General features: G+C 37.1%; 1 protein-coding gene across 2 annotated transcripts in view; it reads right to left on the reverse strand.

The window, feature by feature from the left end:
- PPARG (peroxisome proliferator activated receptor gamma) overlaps positions 1 to 24,769 on the reverse strand; it is a 144,634-nt gene that overhangs the window by 89,914 nt on the left and 29,951 nt on the right. The gene's annotated exons all lie outside the window — the stretch shown is intronic.

Consider the following 24,769-nt stretch of genomic DNA (forward strand, 5'->3'; position numbering starts at 1 on the left):
CATTAGTAAAAGTAAGAAGACTTGAAAATATAAACTAGCTTTAAGTAAGTTTCAGATTCCACATTTACTGAGTGCCTACTCTGTCAGGGGCTGTGCTAAGTCTTTTAAACTATAAAAATTTGTCTAGACTTTATAAAAATTCTGTGAGATTGGCTGGGTGGGTGGTTCACATCCGTAATCCCAGAACTTTGGGAGGCCGAAGTGGGTGGATCACCTGAGGTCAGGAGTTTGAGACCAGCCTGGCCAACATGGCGAAACCCTGTCTCTACTAAAAATATAAAAACGAGCTGGGTGTGGTGGTACGTGCTTGTAACCCCAGCTACTCAAGAGGCTGAGGCACGAGAAGTGCTTGAAGTTGGGAGGCGGAGGTTGTAGTGAGCCGAGTTTGTCCCACTGCACTCCAGCCTGGGTGACAGAGCAAGATTCTGTCTCAAAAATAAAAATAAAAATAAAAATTCTATGAGATTGAATGGTAGTCCCATTTCACAAAAAGCAAACAAGCTCAGAAAGAATGAGGATGATGTTATGACTAGATGATGGGCTGCTAAATACCGAGCGATATAGTTAAGTATCACATAACTAGGAAAAGAGTAATAAATAAGACTGAGCCTCAATTCTCAAGCCATTTTCCTACTTTTAGTAAAGAGGATAAGACAAGTACAATGCACTCTAACGTACGAGTAGGTGGCTTGAGAGAAGTGTAAACAATCATGACCATTACTGGAGTACTTTCTGTTGAGCTGTGTATTCTGCCTCTACTGTAGTACTCGCCACTGACTTGAGGCACTGAACCCTGTGAAGTCATTTACTATCACCATTTTACAGATAAAGAAATTGAGTTTCGAGATCACATAGCTAATAAGAGGCAGAGAAGGGATTTAAACCAGATGCAATGGAGTGCAAAAGATGTTCAGAGATGAACAGAGCCCTTCTGACTGGGCATGGAGATGGAAGGAATCCAAAAAGGCTTCAGGAAAGAGGAAATTTGAGATGAGCCTGAAAGATAGAGAAGCTTTGGATGGCAGGAGCAAGGAAAGGGAACAGAGTGAAGAAAGGCAAGACTGAACCAAGAGAGAAGAGTGAGAATGAATTAGGGGAATGAGAATCCACAGTATTGGGCACCTGTGGGATGTGCTGGGATAGAAATTTCCAAGGGCTACTAGGCAGTGAATTCAGATCAACACAGGGGAGCCAAAAACAACAAACGTGTCTTAGACCTACTGTTTAAGGCTGGCAGAGTTTTGTGTGCACATCATTAAATAATACTGTACGTATGTAGAATAGGATAAAATAAATCTCTTTAGTAAAGATACTGAATTTCAAATGAAGTACAATACAGTTTATGTATGTTAAATCTTTGTATTTGAAAGCTTGGTGGTTTTTAAAAACACTAGAGTGTTTTCTAGTCTTTATATCTTCTTTCCTCAAATGAAACATTTTTATTTTCCTTGAAGGAAAGAATATATTGCTGCTTTTCTATCTGAAAAGGTAGGAGTTTTTTTGTTTAAAAAAAAAAAACAAAACAAAACACCTTTCATTATTATAGAACCAACCTGCACTCATTGTTAAGAATTAAGAAATACAGACTGGTAAAAACATAATCATTATATTTCCACTACCAGAGACAACCAATAGTGAACTCTTAATGTTTATGTATCTGGGTCTTTTTCTGGGCATAGGTATGATCATATGTATACAGAGATACATAAGCATGTACATATATACATATATATACAGCATGTGCATTCTTTAGTCAAAATGAGATATGGTACTTCCTGGTAGTCCTCTGCTTTTTAAAGTCAACAATCTCCATCTTTTCATTTAATTACATTTTCATTTCAAGCAATACCCAGTCCATATTCACATTTCCCCAGTTGACCCCAAATGTTCTTTACAATTGGTTTGTTCCTAACCCTAATCTAATCCAGTATGATGAAACACATTTGGCTGTATGTTCATAAGCCTTTTTAAATCTAGCATGACTACCCCTTCCACTTAATTTTAAGGCCACTGACTAATTGAAGAGGTCAGGCCAGTTATCAGGTAGAATGTCTTAACTTCTGAATTTATCTGGTTGTTTTCTTGTTGTATCATTTAGCTTGATTCTCTATCCCCTGTGTTTCCTACATACTATATCCAAGGACTTCTGGATTCAAGTTAAACATTTTAGGCTTGAATATACCATAGGGGATGTGTACTTCCTATGCCATCACATCAGAAGGCATGATGTATGACTGACCATCAGCCATGGTAAAATCTATCACTGAGTTAGAATGGTGATATGTCTCATCTCTCCATTGTACAGTTACTTTTTCTCCTTCAATGAGACAGTAATCAGTGCAATGTTACTTTGGTATTATAAGGATGTTCTGCTTCATTAATCATTCACCTAAAGGGGTAACAAACTTTATCATGTTTTCCTGAATCAATACTTGGAGTTTATGAAATGAAGTTTTTCTAATTCTACCACTCTTTCCACATTTATTAGTAGGAATTTTTTTTTTCTTTTTTTGAGACAGGGTCTTGCTCTGTTGCCCAGGCTGGAGTGCAGCAGTGCGATCACAGCTCACCGCAACCTCTGCCTCCCAGGCTCAAGTGATTCTCCCACCTCAGCCTCCTGAGTAGCTGAGACCACAGGCACGTGCCACCATGCCCAACTAACTTTTGTATGTTTTTGTAGAGATGGGGTTTTGTCATGTTGGCCAGGCTGGTGTTGAATTTCTGGGATCAAGTGATCTGTCCACCTTGGCCTCCCAAGGTGCTGAGATTACAGGCATGAGCCACTGTACCCAGACAGCAGGCATTTTTCTTCAAGGAAGATCTTTCCTTCAGCAACTAAAGCCATGTAATTACCCTGAAATACAGTTCCTACAAGAAAGGAAGACTGCCTGTTTAATTTGTTCTCTTTTATTAAAAAGGTATGTATCTCCAATACCAAACTTTCTTAGGCACATCTCTTTCATCACATCATAAAACACTTACATATCTAAGTTTTTCTTTTTTCAGCTATTTTTAGAGAATTTTATTTCACCTTCACTTTTCTCCATTTTCCTTGGCCCTACGGACAGTTAACGGGACACCCACCCCATAGTTCTTCAAATATCTAATCTCTTTTTTTTTTTTTTTGAGACGGAGTCTGGCTCTGTTGCCCAGGCTAGAGTGCAGTGGCGCAGTCTCAGCTCACTGCAACCTCCACATCCCGGGTTCAAGTGATTCTTCTGCCTCAGCCTCCCGAGTAGCTGGGACTACAGGCAAGTGCCACAATGCCTGGCTAATTTCTGTATTTTTGGTAGAGACAGGGTTTCACCATATTGGCCAGGCTGGTCTTGAACTCCTGACTTTGTGATCCCTCCGCCTCGGCCTCCTAAAGTGCTGGGATTACAGGTGTGAGCCACCGTGCCCAGCCATCTAATCCTTTTCATTGCATATACAAAACCACTTAACAACCACTAATAATATAACTCATGCTTTGGTTTTACCCGACAATTTCCACTAACAGAGATTTTCAGTGTTTAGCAGGTAGTTATTCCTAAATTACCGGGCATAGTTAGAATACAAACTTAACTGGTTCTTCCAAAGTTATGTTGTATGTCTGCATAGCTTTAGGAAAAGAGTCCAAGATTCCTGACAGGTTTGTGGACTAATAAACCACATTCTAATCCTATAGCTTGTTCTTTATACTCCTGGAGTGCTTTTCTTCAGCTACCTCTAGGAAGTACGATGTTACGTTTTTATTTTTAAAAACATGAGCTCTATTTTAATAAACTTTTCATTTGAAACATTTGGAAACATTTTATTGAAACACAGAGGGAAGGAGGGGATGATGAAAACTTGGACCAGAAATAACTTTTACCACTCTAAAGTAAGCACCTCTCCCCTGCCATAAAAATAAAAATAAAAATAAAATTGAGACTTAATTCAGTCCTCCTCCTAATTATGTTTTTGTTATCTGTTGCACACAGTCAGATGAATAGCTCAAAATGCCTACAGTAACTCTGGGCAAGTTGACAAATATCCTACACATTGAAATGAGAAGAGGGAAGGAGGCCAGATTGCTTAATTGTTACTTGGGAATTCAAGGAGGTGGACAAGCCAAAATCTGTATTGGGATCCAAAGAGCACAACTCCTTCCTTAGGCAGCAGGAGAAAACAATGGGCCAGGTTCTCATTCAGTGTAATCTCATAGGATGGTTCCATTGTATAGCCCATTGTTTCTTCCATGTACTGCCTGAAGGGGAAGTATATTGTTATCTATGGGACAGCTTCCATAAGAGAGTTACACAGGATGAGAAGATAGCCTCTGGGAGATTAATGAATGATGGGGATCCAGTCTCTTATGGAACTTTCAGATCAACACTTTGAGAACTGTGTACCTGCAAGACCTATGCAGGAAGGTCAGGAAGCTTGTGTGAGCAAGAATTAGTGAGACAAGCAATATGCCACATATGCCATGGTAAATAAAGGGGCTTTGTTAGAGTATTTGCGGGAGGGGAATCACTAGGAGGTAGAGATTCAGAGATAACAGAAATGTGAAGATGGGACTGTCATGTGTGCAAGAAATCCTAGAGAACATTTAAACTAACACCCTCTTTACAGATGGGGAAACCAAGGCACAAAGATGGTAAGTGACTTGCCCAAGGCCTTGCCTAAGTAGAGTCAGTGACAAAGTCAAAGCTAGAATCCACGACACTGTAGTTACTGGATCCATTCTTTGGTTCCACTAAAAGTATTTTTTCAGCTGTGTCTTCCGACCTTGGAAGGGTCAAGGGAGAAAATATCTAATACCTAAATATTCTTAGGAGATCTGTAAGTCTTTATAAAAAGTTTTAAAACAGTGTTATTGATGTATATTTTACATAGAATAAAGTTCATCATTTTGAATGTGCAATTCAATGAATTTTAGTAAATTTACTAAGTTTTGCAACCATCACCATAAATCAGTTTTAGAACATTTTTATCACCTAGTAAGATCCGTCATGCTGCTTTACAATCAAACACCAATTCCTACCCCCAATCCCAGACAACTATTAATCTATTATACTCTGCCTCTATAGATTTGCTTCTTTTATTAGACATTTCAGATAAATGGAATCATATAATATATAGTCTCATGTGTCTGGTTTTTTTTTTCACTTAGCATAATGTTTTGGAGGTTGAGTTTGGAGGTTCAGGTTGTGGCATGTGTCAGCGGTTTATTGCTGAATTGCCTAGATTAGGCTGTGTATTGATACAGCACATTTTGTTGGTCCATTCAGCTGATGGACATTTAGATTGTTTCCGATTTTTGAGGAAAAGTTTTAAATTCTGTTTTCAATTTTACCTTAATTTTAATGACATACAGTGTGTAAGAATTCATATTTTAGATTATCTGTATGATTTTATAACTGAATACAGACAAGCAGTTTCAGTGCCACAGTTTCTACCTGAGATTTCATTGGTGCCCAACATTACCACTTTAGTTGTCTAAGGTTAGTGAAAGAAGAACAAAGGTAAACTTTTAATATGTAATTGATTCACCTGAGTTAACTGAAGTTCAAACTAGATCCAGTAATGCTATAGAAAGGAATGTTTCACAGAAGAGTTGAAAAAGAAAAAAGTCTTGGAAAAATTTAATCAGATATGGCATTAAGCAGCAAAAGGTGTTGAATCCCCAAAAGTATATGCTATAGCAGTCATTTCCATATTTGTACCTTTAATGTTAAGGGCTTTACAACTTATTTTAAAATTTATTTTGGTTGTATAAATATATAAGAACTATAAACATAGTTTACAACTTGGTTTACATATATTTATGTTACATTTAATAAAAATTATGTGAACACTGAGAATCATAAGAAATTTTTTCCTTGAAGTCTGTGCTGTACTCAAGCAATTGTAAGATATATATATAGTAATAAAATAACTGAAACAGAATTTAAATTCTGTCATAATATAAATAAAGACAAAAGAGGAGACACAACTTGTGCAAAAACCACACAGCCAATTAGTGACAGCTAGGTCTAAAACACAGTTCATCAGTGTCATGGTTACCAAACATTTATTACAAGTTGTATGTTGTTAGTCTCATTGAGCCTTTCGTCATTTTATAAACAAGACTTTTATTAAAATTCAGACATGAAACAGATTCATTTTCTAAGTCATACTTTCCTACCTATGCCTGAATAATGATTGCCTTCCAAACCTTTAGTTTAGGATCTGAGATCTGGTATTCACAGAGTTGGCATGGGGAAGTGAAATGTTTTAGCTAACTTTAAGACTGAAGAGGCAGCAGGATATATTTATTTGTCCTTCCGTATTCATGAAGGATTGGTTCCAGGACCTTGTGAATACAAAAATCCAAGATGCTCAAGTCCCCAATCTAAAATAGCATAGTATTTGAACATAACCTATGCACATTTTCCCATATACTTTAAATCATCTCTAGATTACATATAATAACTAATACAATGTAATGCTATGTAAATAGTTGTTTACACTGTATTTTAAATTTTCTATTTTTAATTATTGTATTGCTATTTTTATTTTTTAAAAATACTTTTGATCCATAGTTGGTTGAATCCATGGATGTGGAACCCATGAATGGGGGGGCCAACTGCAAATGGAAAAAACAGAAGAGCCGGCTCGACTTTCAGCTCCACCACTAACTTGGTTTATGAATTCAGGCAAGTCACAACAGCTCTGCTCTTAAGTCCCCCTTTTTTAAGTGGAGATAGGGAAAGCAGAGTAGATTAGATGGCTTCTAAGATTTTCTTTGAGCTCTTCGTTTCATGAATTTTAAGTGTTAAAAGGGATCTTCCATTATAAACTCTTGTCTCTATTCGGAATCAGCCTAACCTTTGCATAGGTTAACAATATTACTGCTATACTCTGCCCACACACCCACCTGTCCTCCCATGTTTTTGTTCACTATTTCCTAACACATAAGTTCTACTCAGAACGATGTACTTACTCACTCCTATGTGCCTACAGTATATAGTAAGTGCTCAAGAAATACTGAATAGATGCATTAGAGTAGAAATGAATATATATGTTCTTATTTTCTGCCATCCACTAGGACTTGTTTCTGGCTTCCCCATCTTTTCTATGCTGTAACACAATGAGATATTTCTGCTGGATGGCACAAATTAAATGCTCTTTGAATGCCAATTAATTAATTCTTACCCCAGTAACTCATATAGAGTCAATACCACATAATTTAGACCTAATCTGTTTCACGTATATTTGTTTTATTTCTCCAAGTATATTATTTGTTTTATTTCTCGAAGTATATTATTAAGTCATTTGAAGATGTAAAAGAGTATGCCTTCTACTTCATTTATAATTCTTAGTGCAGCATTGACTGATTGATTGCTAAACTCCAAACAGACAAGCTACTGTATTTTTAAAGGCCTTCAGGAGAGTACCCTATTCAAACTTAAACGTCCACAAGAAGCTCAGCCCCCTTGCTTTACTTTCAGAAGAGGCTGTAAGAAAGATGGTTATCACTCTTTGCATAATGTCTTTATAAAAACCTAAAGGCCTTTATTCAAATATTCTTCTTTCTCACCTTCTTTTCTCAGCTAAATAATCAGTTGCTCATAACTAGTTCATGAGACCTGATTCAGTTTTCAGTACTTTAAACAAAATAAAGGAACTTAACTATTATTAAAAAATAATAGCTATCAAATCTGGAGGACTCTAAAGGAGAATATATCCACAGTAAGCCTTCTAGAGTAGATAAAATTAAATTTCAGAGTAAATTATTAAGGTAATCAGCAGGGATGTTCAGCTAATCTTTTCCAAAGAAGAACAAAGTTATCATGAATAATGTAAATGTTTCCATTTTTCTAAAGAACTATTATCTTCCATCTTTTTTTTTTCTCTGAAGTGTTTCTAGTAGATGTCAGCATCGCTAGCCCTCAAAGAGTATCAAGAGGTGAAAACTCACAACATGGAAAACCTCAGACAGGAAGCTTAACGTTAGTGTTGCATAAAAGATACCACAAACTTCTGACCTGGTTATCCTCTTCCTCCCCACAACTCCCCAAGAGCAAGCAGCATTAATCTGATGTATCTTGTGATGTTCGGAATGTGTTCGCAAACCAATTCTCATGTTATTATGGAGAATTCAGATCAGTAGCTTTTTGGTTCCAGCACTGTCTCAACCGGAGTATCATTTTCCCTTTAATAAATTCTCATAACTCCCACCTCTTACCCTTCCTGATTAATGTCTCTGAGATAAAGAGATTAAATTAAGATGGGCATATACCTCCTTACCCAAACTGGGACACTTTTAAGAGTGAAAGAGAGCACGATTTAAAAATCACACAAGGACAACAGGCATAAACCGTGACTGTCACAGGCAAACCAGGACATACCATCACTTTTAAGATTAAGCAAGGTAAGGAGATTTAGAAAGGACAGTGGTGTCATGATGTCTTTGGTCCTGGCAACTAGAAACTAGGTCAATGCTGCCATTGTTGTTTCATTTTTTTTTCCCACGTTGCCTTCCACTTCTAATGATGAGCTCACTGATCTAGGAATCATATTAATACTTTTATTGGAAATCTGTAATTAGAATGTGGTGGAATGAATTTTCTTTGCTTTGCTTTTCTTCTCTCTCTCTCTCTTTTTTTTTTTTTTTTTTTTACCATTGAAGGTTCACACAGGGCAGCTGTTTTGTCAAGGGTGAGAATTGCAAAGGTTTTGCCGTAGGCTCTCTTGCATTAAGAATTGTTGCATCTGGCCACTTTTCAAGCAACCAGATGTGAAGTAAGTAATGCCTGTTTAGATTACAAATCTCATTTTAATATCTTTCAACATAAACAACAATAGTCAATTTGTGTATTTCAAGGCTTCCAAGAGGTGAGAGACATTCACCACACAGGAACCATACTATAAAAATGCTAGAGAAAATAAGTATCCTATCAAAAATATTTTTAAATGGTCAAAACTACTTATTGCAATGAAGGCAGTAAAATAAAGCTTGATTTGATGACTACAAGTAACACAGCAGCAAAACCTCAAATAATTCAACTCAGTAAATTCTGAGCACTTAACCATAAGCCTTAGCTATTAAAATGATTATATTCTGGAATTACTACCAACTCTGACAAGGTCTGTAAACACCACCTAAGGCAACACACGCTTTGATGGTACCGGTGCTCACATATTATTTGCAGAGTATTCAGGGCTCTAATGTAGACTAAAAATCATGTCAATAGTGAATTCCTAACAAGGTACAATTTCTACCAATCTGAAACTGCAAGTAAATGCATTTAAACTACCTTAAAAGAAAATTAACAGTAATTTCTATTACTTCCAATTTTGCAGTCTGGATTCATTATGATGGGTCTTGTGACTCATCACAGAAGGCCAGTCTGAAGACAGTACATGCCATTTAAATCCATTGTCATAAGTAAAAGTAAGTATGGGAATAAACAAAATAAAGAATAAAAAATTAGAAATAAACTTAGAGCAAACAAAGATGTTAAAATGTATTGACCTAGATGGTAGGAAAACAGAGATGAAAGTATATAATGTGAACAGCTGAAGTACATGTTGGTACATAAAGTGTCTACTGGAGCAATGCAGGACAGGGTGGTTTTGACCATAAAGTATAAAATAATCAGTAATATTTGTATAGTCTTTTAGAGTTCACAGAGCACTTTTACATATATTATGTATTTCATCTTGAGAAGTAGGAATTATTCCCATTTTGTTGAAAACTGAGGAGGGTCACAGAAGCTATGTAACTTGGCCCAGATCATTCAACCAGGGAGTAAATGCTGAACTTAAAAAATTTTACCCAAGTCAGCCGGGCACTGTAGCTTCCACACCTGTAATCCCAACACTTCGGGAGGCCAAGGAGGCTGGATCACTTGAGGTCAGGAGTTTGAGACCAGCCTGGACAACAAGGCAAAAACCCATCTCTACCAAAAATATAAAAATTAGCCAGGTATGGTGGTGGGCACCTGTAATCCTGGCTACTTGGGAGACTGAGGCATGAGAACTGCTTGAACCCCAGAGGCAGAGGTTGAAGTGAGCCGAAATCGCACCACTGCACTCCACCCTGGGTGACAGAGCAAGACTCTGTCTCAAATAAAAAAAAAAAAAAAAGAAAGAAAGAAAGAAAGAAAAGAAAACTTAAAGCAAGTTAACAAACCTTTTTTTAGTAAATCGGGTAAAAAAAAACCCTGCTAATTAACAGACACTGTGGGAAATATTATACAAAGAAATATAAGCCTGCTCTTAAGGAACTTGTAATCTTCGGGGAGAAAGAAGTTGCAAAGAGGTGAAAAGTTAAGTAATGATATATGATTTGAATTAAGAATTGCAGCCAAGAATAGAAGAACTGTCACAAAGCAGTACCTGGTTAACTGCCAGATAAATGTAAAAAGGCCGAAGTTTCACAGGGACTCAAAAAAAAAAAAAAAAAAAAAAAACCCATCAAAATAAGATGGTTGGGGACAATGGCTTCATGGAAGACGGGGGCCTGTATGTGGATCCTAAGAGTATGGCCTTTTGAAAGACGGCGACCATGCAGCTAGGTTATTTCCTATCTGTGTCACTCAACAGAACCTCAGTCATTAATGTCATATGAATAAAGACTGTTGTCGAACTGATGAAATGACTGACGACTGAATGAATGAGCACACAGAAAGGAAATGCGGAGCTTTCTAGGTGAGGTGGGGGGCATGAGCATGATGGGGGAGCGTGAATATGAACCATTACCATGTTTTACCATAGCTCAGAATGTGGCTTAGCCATGGTTCCATAGCAAGATGGCACAGCTGAGGATCACTCGAGCCTGGGAAGTTGAGGTTGCAGTGAGCCACGATGGCACCACTGCACTCCAGCCTGAGCAACAGAGTGAGACTCCGTCTCAAAACAACAACAACAAAAACACAGGAATACAGGTCTCCTGACTCCCAGAGAGATACAGAGATGGAAAGAGAAAGAATGATGGCTATAAAATTAGATATACCCAAGCTGGAAGCCCTGCATCACCACATGCCAGTGGTGTAACTTTGGGCAAAGCTATTTAACCTCTCTCTGTTTCCTCAGCTGTAGAAGAGGACTGTGGTGATAAATTTAAGAAATAATGTTCAAGAGAATAATGTAAAGCACTTAGAAGTGCTTGGCATACAGTAAGTTGAAATACTAGCTTCCTTCTCCCCAAACTATGTTTTAAAGAGTGTTTTTGTTTGTTTGTTTGTTTTAACAAGGTCCACTTTGGTATTGCTACCACTGGAAAGATCCCCTATGCGGTTGGCTCACGACTTCATTTACTCAAATCTAATTTAGACATAACTTTTCAGATTTTTTATTTTTACAGACAGGATCTCACTCTGTCAACCAGGCTGGAGTGCAGTGGTGTGAACATGGCTCACTAGAGTCTCGACCTCCTGGGCTCAGGCGATCCTCCCTCAGCCTCCCAAGTAGCTGGGACTATAAGTATGCATCCCACCATGCCCAGTCAATTTTTAAAATTTGTTGTAGAGATGGGGTCTCACTATGTTTCCCAGGCTAGTCTTGAACTCCTGGGCTCAAATGATCCTCCCTCCTTGGTCTCCCAAAGTCCTGGGACTATAGGCGTGAGCCACCATGCCTGGCCTTCGGATGGTTCTTTACTGTATACATGTCTACTTGCAATGGTAGTAGAATAATTTTGAAATCACTGCACTATATATGGAGTCAGTGATCAGTAATCAAAGACTATTTATTCGGATGACATTAATAATGCTGAGGAATGTACTGACATACCTAGGCCTCTGGGTAGAATTACATAAAAATCCACATATTAAACAAAAATAAATGCCATATAACTGTGATTAACTATTAAAAACTCTTAACACACTGAAAGTTGTCCCTCTACCTTTAGAACAAATGGGCAAATGCTAAGAGAGAAAAGGCAGTTTAAAAGTTATTTATTTTTAAAAGCAGCTTCCAGAGTACTTCCTGGGATAATCTTCAACATTTTCTATATCTACAGTATAATGTTATTTGCTATTCAAAAATTAAACTAAGATTCTAAAAGTTCTTGAATCATCAATTCAGGTCTATCTAAATTCAATTTAAATTTTATTTCACCCTATAATATTTACCAAGACAGAAAAATGGCTTAATATGTTTAAGAAAGATTTTACACAGGCAGAAATAAAAAGGACTTTTTGGTTGACCAGGTTAAGCAGAAATTTAAATTTAGTTTTGCCAAGAACAATGTATACATTTTACATTCCAGTTCCTCATCATTTCACATGACTAGATTCTGGCAAAGGAATTGGAAAAAAATGCTTAATTTGACAATCATTAGTATATAACTATCTCAGCACATACAGTTTCAAACACTATGGATATATTAAGACCAAATTAATTATCTCTGCCTCAGTCCTCTAGGCTGAACCTCGACATTACATAGAAGTATCTATTTGGTAACTCCATTGAAATATCTCATAGGCAACTGAAACTCAACAGGTTAAAAACTCCATTCATCCTCTATTCCCTAAAACTGGTCCTCCTTCAATGAGCCCTATCTTAGGGCTCCACCAGTGCTGCCACCAATATCCCAGCTGATCACTGCCAAAAACAGGGAGTCATAATTGACGGCCCAGATACCCGCATCAAACTAATCACCATGTCCTTTTGATTCTACTTATTAAACATTTACATTCAGCCACATGCTTCAATCTCTTCCACTTATCAACTGGAATCCAAGGACACTCTGTTCTCTCATATGCACCTTTCCGTAGCTTCCTACCTGGCGTCCTATCTGCCATCCTCTCCTCTCCAATCAATTCTGCATACTACAGCCAGTGTGATGCAAATCAGGTTATGTCACTGCCCTGTTTAAACTCTATCTTGACTTCTGATTGTCTTAAACCCTGAATAATCTAGTTCTTGCTTCTCTCTGAAGCCTCACTGGATTCCTTTTCTCCACTTAAATCATTGAGTAAACTAAGCTGTTTCCCCCATCAGAGCCTTCACATCTTATTTCTTCCATCTGTAACATGGTTGTTCTCACAACCCCTTAAGTTAACTCCAATTCACTCTTCAACTATCAGCATAAAAACCACCTCCCCAAACTCTTACAGAAGCTTAACTCATCCTATGCAAGTGCTGTCATTCTACACAACTCATACCGCCATTTCTCTCCCTCACAGCACTCATCATTTTAGTTAATAATTGTTCTTCTTCTGCCTTCCCCACTACCTGTAGACTTAATGAAGACAGAATCATTGCAGGATCTCCACACTATACAAAGAACACTGAGTAAAGCTTCCAAAGATGAGTTTTAGTGTTGGTTTTAACTTGCTGTGTTATCTTGGGCAAGTCACTTCCATCTTACTAATGTAAGAAAACAGTCTTATTCCAGGAAAATGTTCTTGCATTATGAAATCTGGGCTTTATAATGACATTTTAGATTACTGATATTAAAACAGATTATTTTAAAATTCTAAAACTCTCAGAGCCCAAGAATGTATTTGTGGATCTCAGTTTAGAGAAGAGATGGTCTCTTCAAGGTCTAAAATTTCTCATCATTCTGAGAGAATGGATTTTATTTTCTGGAATACTTCACAGTGAATCATACCCTAAATGTGAGCTTGTTAAAATGAGATTTGGGAGAGAATACAAAGAATTCCACAGCATCAACACATACAGAACAATTCTTTCAGTTGAAGAGAGACAGATTCTCAAGTGATTTTAGCAACAGCACAAAGAGCATTTGACCTTAATTCAATGTATGTGGCAATGGAAGGCTGACAGCATTTATCTGTGATCAAATGAAATCATCTTTTTGACTTTGTGGAGAAATATGGGAGAAAATCAATTTAAAAGTGAGAGAAGAATAGAAAGGCAAAAGGCAAACAACCCAATTTAAAAATGGACAAAAGTCTTGAATAGACATTTCTCCAACGAACACATATAAATGACCAATAAGCACATGAAAAGATGCTTAACATCAGTAGCCATTAGGAAAATGCAAATCAAAACCACAATGAGATAACACTTCACACCTAATAGGATAGCTATATATATATTTTTTTAAAAAGGTGTTGTAGCGATTTAGAGACATTAGAACCCATATATATTGCTGGTGGGGATGCAGAATGGTGTGGTAGCTGTGAAAAACAGTTTGGCAGTTGCTTAAAAAGCAAAACAGAATTACCATATGACCCAGCATTTCACTTCTGGGTATATACCTAAAAGAACTGAAAGTGGGTGACTAAAACAGATACTTGAACATCAATGTTTATTGCAGCATTATCTGCAATAGCAAAAGGCAAAAACAACCCAAGTATCCATCAATAGATGAACAGAGAAACACAATGTGGCATATCCATGCAATGGAATATTACTCAGCCATAAAAAAGAATGGCATTCTGATACATGCTACAGAATGGATGCACCTTGAAGACACTCTGCTAAATGAAATAAGCCATATAAAAAAGGACAAATATTGTATGAGTCCACTTATATGAAATAATTGGAATATCCAAATTCACAGAGATAGAAAGTAGAACAGAGGTAACCAGGGCTGGGGAGTGGGTGATGTGGAGTTGTTGTTTAATGGGTATGGAGCTTCTGTCTGGGGGATGACAAAGCTTTAGAAATAGACAGGGGTGACAGTTGTACAACACCATGAATGTAACCAATGTCCCTGAGCTGTACACTTAAGATGGTTAAAATGGTAAATTTTATGTTAAATATATTTTACCACAATAAAAAATGAGAGAATGGGCAACTTATTTTTTACTAGTTGGACATCTAAAACTGCTAACCTTTTAATGAACTAATAGAGATATAAAATACACAAAATGGTTTTCATAGGAAAATGTGTTCTACAATCAAGAATCTCAAGAATTAGCAGTAATAAGTGTACAACTAATCATCTAGTCTACCTGCTCTTTTTAGAATTATAGCAGTCCCAAAACTGGTTTATACTTACCAAGCCATACAAACTTTAATTCTACAGCTCATGTTAATTATTAATCCTCCTTAGTCATGAATGGTAAAAGTCTCAAAGATAACTGATCAACAGTTGAACTACAAATCAAAATATTCTGATTTCCTATTATCCTTTTTATCCCCCTCTAGTGGAGGTGACAATGAGTGATTAAGTGACATCAGAATCAAGGAGAGAAAAGTGAGAGCACTATTACGCTATACAGTAGGTTCTAAGAACAAAACTTAATACTATTTATTCCCATTTTACCTTTCCAGTACACATATTTTGTAAGGAAAACAGAGCTTTTCAAGTGCCATGTAGATACTAAAGAAGCTTTCTTATTTGTTCAGTTTGATTGTTTTGTCTGTGATAACAAAGGACACTCATAAATTTCAACTTGATGAGTGATGCTGATAGAAGCAAGTGCCATTCTTGGCTGAAAAATCCTGGAATTTTAACACCTTTTTTGTGATCGGAATATATTTTCTGAAGAACTTTCCTGAATCTAAGTCAACTGTCCTACAGAACAATTGTCACTCCTATTCCTTGCTCCTGGAGGAGGGGTTCTCCACTTCTTCAGACTCTGGGTCTGAGGCCTTTCTCAGCAGTGCCAAAACAGCATCTGCACCAGCTGCCTCGGTAGCTCTCTCCTGTGGTCTTCATTCTCTTTTGGTTTGGACTTCTCATTCTCTTCAAAAAACCTGCCAACTAGACTATGTCTCTAGTTTTTCTCAGGGTGCTTGGAATCAAACTGCTGAGTGGAAAAAGGCGACTACTCATAATAAAGATTCTGTTCTTTAGGCTTCTCTTTACTGGACTTCTTACCAAATGCCCAGAGGCCATGAGTTCAAATTATCTAAATATAAAGAAAATGCTTGTTTGAGACCTCATTTGCCAAGGTTCCACTTAGACTGCTAATTTATAGACCGTCTGAAAACTCTTAAGTCCAGAAGATTGGAATCTGAGTGGTGACGCTGCCTGCCGTGAGGCCAACGGAACAGCTAAAATAAAACCTGCAGCAGAACAAAGGGGAAGAAGCAAACTGGGTACAAACATCCAGTCTCCTTCTCTTTTACCACCTGACTCTTCACTCTACCTCTGGTATTTTAAATTACAAGATAATCTCTTTCAAGGTAACTCCAAATATATCATAGTAAATTAGTTATTCTTTTAAAATATACACTGATTTTGAAAAAAAAAAATAGTTAAAATTGTTAAAATTGAACAAACCTTTAAAGGAGGAAAAAAAAAAAGCAATCAAAATCTTCTTTCAAGTTCACATTCTCACAGGATGGCTATGTCACTATCTTAATCAAAACCCAGGATATCTGTACAGCCTCCACTGAACACTCAATGTTTGAATACTTGGTTGTCATCTATGGCCGTACCACCCTGAACACGCCCGATCTTGTCTGAATACTTGGTTGGTCTTGATCAGTATTAGTTTCTACCCAAGAATCAAATAGTCATTTGTTAAAATCTCCTCTTTTTTTAAATATCTCACATAAACAAATACTCTAAATCTCTACCTAGGGAAAGGAAAGATCAAGGATAATTTACAAACTTGAAGCTTGGTACTGAAAAAGAGACAAAGACATCTTTAAAAGTCTACTACCCGCACAATGTACAACTTTGGCCCTATTTCTTCATTAAAAAAAAGATGAAAACAGTGAGTGACTTCCAAAACAGCGCTTATGTAAAACTGTTAATATTCTGGAAAGTAGCATAAAGTATATAAAAACATGTATTTGGACAAATGTTCTTGCAGTCAATTTTCTCATTTGAGAACATTAACCAGAGATGTATCTGTTGATTTTATTACAGCTGTAACTTTTCCACTGTATGAAGTATTAAAGTTAAAAGTTGGCTGCTGTTTCAGTGGTCTGGAAAAAGTATATTGTGTATCACTGGACTGCTGTAAATTTAAATCCATTTCCTCCATTTCTCAGCTCATCTTGGCAGAATAATTCTAACTAAAATGCAATAAACTATATTGTCATACTTCAGGGTTTTTACAACTCGATCTACCATATTTGGGGGTAGCGAGTGGCGTAGAAAGAACTCATAAGGAAGTAAAGGGTATTATGGTGACATTTTGTAACCTTTAGCTAGCCAGAAGACAAGCGAAATCATGTGTTTAAGATAGGAAGCATTACTAAATTTGGGATGACTTCTTGTGGTTTTCTTTCTCTTACATCAGCATCACTAAATTTGTTCAGAAATAGATTTCTGTTTTTCTAAATCATTTTTCATCTACATTATAAAACATAATTTTTTATAAATAAAATATTATTGGTAACATTTAAACTAATGAACGATGGAAAACTAGAATACTAATTTTTAAGTAACTACAAAACTTATTTTTGAAAATGCTATGATTTCCACTGTCACTCAATTCACAAGTTTAGTTCCCTTTTCACAAAACATCAACATAGCAACCAAATGAAAAACCAATTTAAGTGATACAAAAATAGACAATACAGACAAGTGACTGCCTTTTGCACAATTAACGTGTCCCTGAATTGTCATGGAAGAGATGGAGGAAAAAAAAAATCAAAGAGGAGAAAAAAGAATAGGAAGAGCCTTTTTTTTTTTTTTTTTGGAGACAGAGTCTTGCTCTGTCACCCAGGCTGGAGTGCAGTGGTGCAATCTCAGCTCATTTCAACCTCCACCTTCCGGGTACAAGCCATTCTCCTGCCTCAGCCTCCTGAGTATCTGGGATTACAGGTGCCCACCACCACGCTGGCTCATTTTTTATATTTTTATTTATATATTTATTTATTTAGAGACAAAGTCTTGCTCTTGTCGCCTAGGCTACAGTGCAATGGTGCGATCTTGGCTCACTGCAACCTCCGCCTCCTGCGTTCAAGTAATTCTCTCCTGCCTCAGCCGCCCAAGTAGCTGGGATTATAGGCGCCTGCCACCACACCTGGATAATTTTTGTACTTTTAGTAGAGACGGGGTTTCACCATGTTGGCCAGGCTGGTCTTGAACTCTGAACTCCTGACCTCAGGTGATCTGCCCGCCTCAGCCTCCCAGTGTTGGGATCACAGATGTGAGCCACTACGCCCAGCCGATTTTTTGTATTTTTCATAGAAATGGGGTCTCACCATATTGGCCAGGCTGGTCTTGAACTCCTGAGCTCAAGTGATCCACCCACTCAGCCTCCCAAAGTGCTGGGATCACAGGCTTGAGCCATCACACTCGGCCACAAAGCCACTTTATTGGTGGCATTTAATTTTGCAATTCAAACTTTCATTCATTTCATAAATATTCATTGGTAGTTGTTCTGTGTCAGGCATTGTCCTTGATGTTGAGGACACAGGAGAGAGCAGGATATCATCCTTGCTTTCAAGGGAATTTATAACTAGTCTAATCAGACATCTTAACAATTTTTAATATGAGGAAAAAGGAACAGAAATTCTGACTTGTAGACTTAAGTTCTAAAAGTTTCTTTGTACCTATGAAGATATTAGTTCTAATTTTAGTTATCTCAACATGTTCCTTTTATAAATAAAGCTATATGGTTGATGTATCTGTGAAAAGATCAAGGCTGCTCCATTCCAGAATGCTTAGAAAGTTAAGCACAGTATTATAGAACGGTCCTAAAAGATCAGTTCATCTCACCTAATTTAACCTGTCTAACATATGGGAAAACTGAGGCCTAAAGAGTGAAAGTATGGGAAAACTGAGGCCTGAAGAGGGAAAGTGACTTGATTAGGGTCGCTTAACTGCCATGTAGTCTTTGTTTTTTGAGATTTCTTCCAGGTAAAATATAACTTCCAAAGTATAGTTGTAACTAGTGCTGTTATACATCTATGCTTGCCTGACACCTTTCTCTTATCCCGCCCGTACAGCAGGCACATCACCCTCATTATCCTTCCTTCTAAACTTGGTGGGAGCAGTCTTTTTTCTCACATTGTCTGGGTCTTTTTAATGTCTATTCTTTTTTTTTTTTTTTTTTCTTTTGAGACAGAGTTTCGCTCTGCTGCCCAGGCTGGAGTTCAGTGGCACGATTTCAGCTCACTACAACTTCCACCTCCTGGGTTCAAGAGTTTCTCCTGCCTCAGCCTCCTAAGTAGCTGGGATTGCAGGCGAGCACCACCACACATGGCTAATTTTTGCATTTTTAGTGGAAATGGGATTTCACCATGTTGGCCAAGCTGCTCTTGAACTCCTGACTTCAGGTGATCCGCCCGCCTTAGCCTCCCAAAGTGCTGGGATTACTTAATGTCTATTCTGAGACCTCTCCAACACCATTCCCACCTTCTCCACTGATAAGCACTCTTCCTTACTGTACTTGACTCAGCTGCCTCAGAAGAACTGTCCTATGCACTGCCCAAATTAGCAATGGTCTAGGGTCACTTCCTCCATTAATTACTATCTATTACCTTCTAAATGCTGAAATATTCCTATCACTGTGCTTTTATAATCTTAAACAAAGATCTTCTCCTTGAACATTCTAATAACCTTACTCTTTTTTTTTTTTTTCATTCTTCTTGACCTTTCGTTGCCATTTTGCAGCATTTCAATTAAAAGAATACGTGGGCTTGGGGGTTAGACAGATCTCAGTTTAAATCCAGATTCACCTTGCACCAGCAGCATGACATTCAGGCAAGTTATTTAACCACAATAAACTTAGTTAATTCACCTGTCAAATAGGGACAATGATAACTTTACATGGTACTGTGAGAATGAAATAAGATTATACAGGTAAAGTTATTGCCACAAGGCTGGATATACAGAAGTACTAAGCATTGTCTTCCTTTTCTTAAAAGTCCCCTCCTTTGGCATGGCCCTCTCTCCACATGCTCATCTTCCTCTTTTAAACTCCACCTTTGTGTTGTTTCTTAAGACCTTGGCTTTCAAAACATTCTTCCATCAATGTTAATGACACCAAATCAAAGAGTCTGATTCTAAAATCTGAACCAAGGAGTCTCGTCACCTAACTTCACATCTTCATCAAATCCAAAAATCAAGCTAATTTTTCTTCCTCCCAAAACGGAGTCTCTCTTCCCAATTTCTTTTAATACCTCCATCTCTCTATTTATCAGCCAAAAATTCATTTTTCACTTTTTTCATCCTCTTTGTTTTTTATTCAGTCATCGAATCATATAAGCTATCAAAATCTCTCTTTTAGCTGGGCACAGTGACTCACACCCATAATCTCAACACTTTGGGAGGCTGAAGTGGGAGGATAGCTTGAGCTCAGGAGTTCAAGACCAGGCTGGCCAACATAGCAAGATTCCATCTCTACAAAAAAACAAAAAAAAACAAAAACAAAAGAACAAAAACAAAAATTAGCTAGGCATGGTGTTGTACGCCTGTAGACCCAGCCACTTGGGAGGCTGAGGCAGGAGGATCAGTCCAGCCTGGGAGGTTGAGACTGCAGTGAGCCAAGATGGTACCACTGCACTCCAGCCTGAGCAACAGAGTGAGACCCTGTCTAAAAACAAAACAAAACAAGAAACCAACTCTCTTTCACTTGTGCCTTCCAAACACAGCTTTTGTCACATCACTTCCCTACCCTCAAATCTTCAAGATCCCCAATACCTCCCAGACCAAGTCTAAATTCCTCAATCTTTGATATCTTTTGATAGCATGAAATTCTTTCCTCGTGAAGCTCCTCATGTTTACAATTTCCAGCTTCTTCCTTCTCATGTATCCACATCCTTACTTAAGGGTTCAGCTCAGTGCAACCATCTCATGAAGCAACCACTGACCATTCCAGTTCTGCATGTGTATCTTCTTCTCTGAACTTTTGTTGCATGCTTTTCCTCAATCAGATATTGCCTGGCTCTATTATTTAATTTTTTCAGTTGTAGGTACTGTCTTTGAAACAAGACCATGAGCAAAGAATATGTCACAATTCTATTTTGTCTAAAACAGTGCTGCATACATAAAGGTAGTGCAATAACTACTTGTTTAATAAATAATACATACAAGTAGGAACCAAAAAATTTAAATGCCAATAACTAGTCTAGTCTTTCATGTGACTTAGAAGCCATGCTTCAAATTCTAAAGAAAGCTTAAAAGCCCTAACCAGTCTGTGAACTGAATATCCCTCATCCCTAAATTAAAAGTAGCTAGCAAAGGGATCTATGTATTTTTATGGATTCATTTTCAATATCTGCAACAAAAAAGTCTATGCAAAGATTAAATCTATAAAATTGTAAATGCATATCTCTCATGGAAATTCTTTTCTAAATTCAATTCTATAGCACGCTTTGCATCACATGTTGATAAATTTAAAAATAATATTTAGTAAAGGCTGCTAATACTACTAAGATTAATTAGTAGAAATAAATGCATATCTGAAAGTGTTCCATGACACTGCAATTTTATTACTTGCACAATATTTGCTAGGAATTGTGTTAAGCACTAGGGATCCCTGAACATGGTCTCTGTTCTCAAGAAATACACTATAAAAAATATTGAATCAACGATAGTATGAAAATCAATCCATCCCAGTCATAAACTCAGTGCTGTGAGAGGACACTGAGCAGCCTGGTGTGTCTGACCCATAAGATTTGTGGGAGCAGGTGGAGGCGATGACATCGAAGAGGTAGGCTGGGCCAACCACGAAGTCTCTAATGCTGTCTGAAAGGGGATAAAATATAACTATGGACTGGAGGATGATGGAAACAATGGATTGCTGGGTCACAGAGATAATCTGCAATAACCCAAATGAGGAATAAGGAAAATGTGAACTAAAACAATAATCAATGGAAATAAAATGGTTAGAAAAATTTATAGTAGCAGCGATCAGTAGGTTCCTATACAGAAAGATTTTGTGTCTCCCTCCACCTCCACCCTGCAGCATTTGGCACCTGGGGGCAGAAGTGTACCAAAAAAAATGAATTATTCTTAGACTCTCATTTGCTGTTTCTATTACTTTTATTCCAAAGCCTGATGCATAAATTAGTTACCCCATATATATTAAGAACATTCATTAGTGAGACTTTTTGTAACTTCCATGTAACACTTAGAGGGACAAGACACTCAGCCACATGCCAGCCACCACTCATCCCAGTCCAGCTGATCTTCAGAAGATGATGAACTTAAAGGAAGTGAGTCCATGCTGTCGGACACAGAGGCCATATAAATGAGTGACTGCTGCCATTAAGCACAAAGTCAGCTTTTCCTGGTAAATATGTGGTAGGGTACTGACGTGGGCCTCTAACATCTCATACTTTTCATGTTGGTGTATAACATAAAAGAGAAAACTGAACTAATTAACACAATGAAGGAGCTTAATGTTTTTCCCAAACAAAAATATTAAAAAGATATTGAATCATTGCAGAGATTCTTTGAACTCACATCACATAGATAAGCATTTAAAAAACAATTTAGTCTTCTCTTCTCTTTTCTTTTTTTCTTTGACAAGGTCTCACTGTGACCCTCAGGCTGGAGTGCAGTGGTGCAATCATGGCTCACTGCAGCATTGACCTCCCGGCTCAAGTGATCCTCCTGCTTCAGCCACCTGAGTAGCTAGGATTACTGGCAGGTGCCACCATGTTTGGCTAATTTTTTTTATTTTAATCTTTGCAGAGACAGGGTCTCACTATGTTGTTTATGCTGGTCTCCAACTCTTGGCCTCAAGCCATCCTCCCCCCTGGGTATCCCAAACTGCTGGGATTACAGGTGTGACCCACCCACTGTGCCTGGCCTATATTTCTTATAGTAATATAGTTATTGTGGGGTCTGAAACAGAAATAAATAAATGCAGAAATATCTAAGTAATTTCAACAAATGACTCATGCTACAGATCAGTTTCTAGCAGGTAGAGCACCCAAGTATGTTCCTATAAATCTTAAATTAATTAAAACACATTATTACCAGCAAGGAAATAAATACCAGTATCTACCGGTATTTATTTAGACAATACCAAAAGACAAACACCACATTCTGCTCAGCTTTAATTTGTAGCAAGAAAGCAGGGACTAAGGAATAATGACGCACATTCCTCTAGCAATATATACATGCATACATACATACATATATATACACACATACACATATGCATATATACATAAATGTCCAAGATGCATTTCTAACAACGCATCCTCAAAAAAGGTTAGTACATGCTAGGAAACAGTCAATCCTTACTGCAAAATGTAATACCTCTGTATGCAGCATAAGGGAGCAGTCTCCATTTACACTCCATCCCTTAAAGAATTACTTAGATTTGACTAGTGCATGGGGCACTGATTAGCATGTACTGGTGACTGTTAGCTTGAGTAAGTTACTTGACCTCTTTCTATTTTGATTTATTCATTTGGAAAAGATAAAAAAAGTGAAGGCAATTATTACAGTAATACCATAAATATATGCTCTATATATTTGATCTTACTTGATCCTTAACATAAACATCTCTTACTTAACAGGTAAGGAAACTTAAAAGACGGCCAAAGAACAGAAGAGGAAAGACAGTAACTAAGTGGCCTGGCTCCCAAAGCAGTGAATTTCCCTGGAACGACATTGTTAACTTTCTTTCAAAGTATAACTAAAAGGTCAGCATCAGTAAAAATAAACAAATAAATAAATAAAAGTAAAAATTGAGTATTAAACTGAGTATTAAACATCTCTATAGTAATAGGAAATTACTATTGTATGTAATTATCACAATACTTCATGAGTAATATACTTTGTATTTCCAGTGAAAGTGACAAGGAAGATTTTGTGGTTTATTAGTCATGCCAGATTTCTCTAGGTATGCATAAAAGATTGCTTAAAAAATTAGGTCTTGTCAATTGTATTTATACTTTAGTGGTTACTTCTGTATATAAAAGTACTTCAATTTTACGACATTATCTGGAAGAAGTTCAATAACAGATTTTTAATACTCCACTCCTACAAAATGATTGTAAAGCTCCATGGGAATTTAGATTTGCACAAGTTATTAGGATGTGACCTTTCCCTTAGATTTCTTATTTTAGGATCAACTTAACATGGTATTTCCCCAGTGGGAGCTGCTGTACTTCCTTCACAGATAAGAAAAATAGCAATCACAAATTATACTGAGCAAACTTAGGGAAACATACATTTCTGTGATGCAGACAAAACTGAAATCTTAAAAGGAGAACACACTATGTATTCCTTGGGCTTGGGAGGAAAGCCATGTGGCTTGTTAACAAAAGAAAACAAAAGTCATGCCATTATGGTATTTCCCTGAAATTTATACCTGATTGTTTCTTGTCCCAGCCACCAAGTCTTATGACTTTTAAAGATTATTAAAGATGTTTACGTCACTAAATTTCCTACGTCCTGTCTAGTGGGAGTATAAAAGGTTAAAAATATCTAACTTTTAATAATTTAAATTATTTCAGATCACAGGATCTGGACTAAAGAACAAGAAGTCACAAGTTTAAAGGAAAAAAAACTAGAACAGTATGAAAGAGAACACAGTTGCTTTCCTTTTGCCCCATGGAACTAGCTTCCAATTACTGAGTACTTACTATGTAACACTGTATATGTATGATTTGTGATATATAAGTTATTGGAGGCACCCAAAGAACCAAGCATGCCATAAGTCAGACTGTAGCGCTCATAGTTGGCTTTATTTATCTGAAGCAAAGAAAACTGGGGAAGGAGACACTGAACCCCCAAACACAAAGTTGAGAATAAACAGGAGAGAATTTCACCCATAATCTTTTTCCTATTCATCATAATGCATTGTAAACATATAGTTTTGTATCTTAAAATTCTTGTATCTTTATTCTAAAATTTGTTTCCCAAATATTCAAACCACAAATTTAAAAACACTTGGTTTTAAATAAGTATTTTTTAAAAACTGAACTGAACTTATCTCTGTGAAAATCCTACTTTGTTAAATCTGCA

Source organism: Piliocolobus tephrosceles, chromosome 2, assembly GCF_002776525.5.
Source record: "Piliocolobus tephrosceles isolate RC106 chromosome 2, ASM277652v3, whole genome shotgun sequence".
Lineage (NCBI taxonomy): Eukaryota > Metazoa > Chordata > Mammalia > Primates > Cercopithecidae > Piliocolobus > Piliocolobus tephrosceles.